Source organism: Bemisia tabaci, chromosome 5, assembly GCF_918797505.1.
Source record: "Bemisia tabaci chromosome 5, PGI_BMITA_v3".
In the NCBI taxonomy this organism is placed as follows: domain Eukaryota; kingdom Metazoa; phylum Arthropoda; class Insecta; order Hemiptera; family Aleyrodidae; genus Bemisia; species Bemisia tabaci.
The window spans coordinates 44361377-44365776 of NC_092797.1; positions in this window are offsets into that span (position 1 = coordinate 44361377).

Here is a 4400-nt window from a genome sequence, read left to right on the forward strand (position 1 = left end):
TCTGTATTGCCATCGTTTGATCGTGCGCCCCTCCCCCCCCCCCCCCCCCCCACCCGGCCAAGAATCAGTTCTTGCTACGGTACTGCAGCTGCTCAGGACTTCGCCAAGCCAAATGTAAGCTGTTGAAGATAAGAGTGAGCGCTGTCCAGTTGTATTCGACATTAACGTGACTTAGAATCTCCTTCAAATTCAACAGATACCACACTACCTTCTTGCATTGTTACCAGATGAAGCTTGTATCTTAATAACACTAGCAACAGATGCTGAATCCAAGAGCCTCACATTCAGGCTACACAGACACATTTTCATTACGGCTTCTACCTACAATTGACCCCAATGCTATTATTTCTAGTATTGCTTGATGACACTATATGATTTCAATCTCAGAATTATAGACTTTACCATGCCGATGTGGTATAAAACTTACTTGACGTTCCCAACCTGAAAATTTAAATGAACACATGTGCACGCACATGTACATACCTTTCTTCATCACATACACCTACTTATATTTAAAAAAACCTTTACTTTCATTTACATAAATAAACTAAGATCATGTAAAGCAATGTTTTGTATTGGGCAATCGTGATTTTTCAAAATTGCCACGCAAATTTCAGTATCACACGGATCGTCTACCGGAAAATTCCTCTGGCAATTCAACCGAATTAGTAAGGTTCTATAGAATGGCAAATAATTCTCTCCTAATCACCTATCGGAGATTTGTAAAATAATTGCGAGGTACCAATGCAATAAAATAATGTAACAAAGCAAGATTGTGTGCAAAAAACCTACGCTCCATAAAGAGTCGAGTAAATCGGACTAACCATATAACCATAATAAAAGGCATATTGAAAAAAAGACATTTTTCAAAATTTACAGTCTTTCAAAATGAGCTTTCCGTGTGATTTTGCTAAAAATGGACAATTGAGCGTAGCCCCCCCAAATTTTAGCGTACCTCAAAATCGTTGAACGTGCATAAGAAGACCATAGATATGGTGTCCTGTGCCAATTTTGAATGAAATCGAACAGATAGATTCTGAGATATCGCTGTAGACAGATTTGGGGGACGTCGGACGGACGGACACACATTTTTCCAAGTATGGTTATTTTTACTCCTGGGACCTTAAAACGTCTAGAAATGATGAAATTTCAACTTTTTTTTTTTTTTTTTTTTTGGAGGATGACAATACTTCCTCTCTACCCTATGGGAGCGAGAAAGTAAAAAATTCGATGATTCTCACTCGCTGAATACATTTTATAGAGACCAATTTTTATTCGAATTCGTGCATGTGCTGAATGACCTGGGTCACACGATCAAACTAAAGCTATGAAACTATAGGGAGGTCACTGCGCATGAAATGGTGGGTTTTTGCGCGCCAATCAGAGATCAATGTGCTATCAAATCAGTGCGGCCCGCAGTAATTTGATGGCATAGTGATCTCCGAATGGTATTCGCAATTTAATCCGAACCCTAACCTCGCTGACCCCGCCAGATTTATAACTCAGTTTGATCGTGTACCTAGGCAATTAAATTTACAAGTCCATTGCTACTGATCAAAATTTCCATGGAGTGATGTTGCGTGGATGGATGATCAAGCAAATTTCCCTGAGAAAACTGGAAAGTCTCCGGCTTATGGTCAACCAAATTCAGCAAGCTTTTCATGATGATCCTACCAAATGTTGTACATTCGTACAAAAATGGACTGTTCGTAGTATTATTATAAAATGCATTAAAAAATGGCAATTACAAAATGGACTTGCTCCAGCAATGCAAAAATCCGCCTCCAAAAAAAAGCTGGCATCAATGACTGCTTCAGTAAAACACATTATTGTAGCATGGCATAATTGGCGTACCATGCTAATAAAACTCGTAGTAACACAATTTCAGGACAAGAACAATAATTTCTCTTAAATCCTGGGAGCTGGACGGAACTGATACCTCATTTAAAAGTTCCTGATTAGAATGCTGATTAAATAAGTCTTGATCTAGTCTCACAATCAAAAGAAGAAACCTACAAAGAGGAACAAATGTTAATAAATAAAAAAAAAATAAAAAAAAAATAATTTAAAAAAAAACGTTAGTTGAAAATAATTTAAGAAAACGTAGTGATGTAAAGAATCCAGTGCAGTGACGTGGCGATATATCGATTGATCTGCCATTTAAACCTGTGGATAAGGATCGATGAATAGGGTGTTTGCAACGGACACCTTAATAATCGATTCTTTACCATAGCTTCAAATGGAGAAATGTCGATAATCGATCATTCGCCTTTCGCCACTGATCCAGGGGATTCAAAGGAGCGGTGAAATGTGATAAGTGGTAGATTCAAAATATCCCGAGTGCAACCAAAAGCAGCTGAGCAGATTCTGCATTGAGTCAAAATCCTTCCCCTCGTTGCCTATTTTGATTTTAATTTTAAGAGATGAACTGTCATTGTCGGGCCACTTCTTTTCCTGTGAAGAAGAGTAACTGTAATTTCGAAATCTCGACAAAATTTGAGGTCAAGACGCTGCGAAATTGATTCGAATAACATACTCTATGAAGGTGTGAGATGCATGTTTAGACTACATTTCGCAATGAGGAACTACAATTTCTAGCTTATACTTAAGAGGCGCATTTCTGCATAGGGATCCTAATAGCGCACCTACATTGCCTCTAAATTGAGCCAGAAATGGACTGCGTTTTGCAATTGGGAACCTAGATTTTGGCTTACCATAAAAACACCTTTCTGCATAGAGAAATGAATTGCGCATTCGTTGTTTCTAAAGTGAGCCAGAATTAGTAAATGGTTTCCTACTGCAAAATGAGTTCCAAATTGTAATTCCTCTTCCCTTCAATTTACTTCCTGTTTTTTTCCTCTTTGCGGTTGTACTAGCATGACCCTTTCGCAGGCTTGTAATGTCAGTCTGCCTTTAAAGTAAGACAAACAATCAGGTATATGGATCTTGTCTTCGTGTACTGTGTTAAGGTGCTAATTGGCCAAGTCAAAGGTCAATTGATGAATCTCTTCAGACCCGAGGCTAGAACCATTTAGTCTTTTGCGCTTCGCTGCGTGTGCGGGACAAGCCGTGAGTTTTAACACCTCTTTATCAATGATTGTGAATCTAGGATAATTTTCATTTTAGGTGAAGGGTATAAAATTTGTGATCATATTTTATAGCATCGTTGGAAGATTTGGCCGAAAAATTAGGGCGTGATAGATTTACTTGGAGAAAGATAAAGTTAAGAGAGCGCACGTTTTGAAAAAAAAATCTCAAGATTTTATCCACAAAAAACTTTTTAAATTCTCGCTGCTGAAATCAGGACTTTGCACTGAAAACGTGTCAAAACTAAATTTTGAAGTCAAATGAACTTGAAGAGAATGAACATGTCAAATGAACAAAAAGTTATTCTCTTCCTCCTTCATTATATCATGACTATTTTTTCAAGGAAACAAACCATGGGTTTATTTTTCTCACTCCTTCTCCAGCTCAAAATGAGTGACTAAAAATTTCCGAGAATATCATTTGTAAAAAATAAAATTACCTTCATCAATCACACTCTATTCCAGATAATATAGAATCGTTATATCAACTCGTAATGCATATCTCCTGAGGCGTGAAGCGCTTCAGGGGGTTAGGTCAGAGAGAGTACCCCCCCAGTTTACAAAAAATAAAAATAAAAAAAAAAACATACTTTGCAACTGTACAAATTGAAAGACATGTTTTCTTCAAATAGAAAACGAATAGTTTGTGAAGGCAGAAAATCGTTGATTGAAGCCGTAAAAACGTTATTTTGCTTACAAGATGTGTTTTTTCATGGAGTATAACAAATCGCTTGTGTAACAAAATGGTGAAAGTCTGGAGAGAGAGACAAATCCAATCTAAACCAAGGAAATATGTGAGGTCAGAAAGGGTACGGAGAGCACAAGAGAGAAAATAACATTAATAAAGACAAGAAGCGAAAAAAAACTGCATGATATGAAAATCACGTGGTCAAGGATCCTCCTCTCAAAAATTGGCAAATATGTTCTCGAAATTTTCAAAAGTCTACATTGTAATTTGTTTATCAGGCACTCATTGCTTCCTCGGGATTTTTGCCATCAGAGATCTCCGTGATTAAAGATGGGGGGATGGGCAGGAGGCTGCTTTTTCTCATTCAATGAGAGCATGCCACTTCATATTCATTTATCTCGCTGCTGGCCGATTTTCATCCCGGAGAACACTCAAATGTGTTTTTATTGACCTCAATTCTCGACGTCCTCTCGATCATTAATACCAATGGCGAGGCGCGAATGTTCGATTATCGATGTTTTCCCATTTGAAGCTATGGTAAAAAATCGATTATTGGGGTGTTCGTTTCAAACACCCTGCCTATCGGTACTTTTCCAAAGGTTTTAATGGCGGATCAATCGATATAT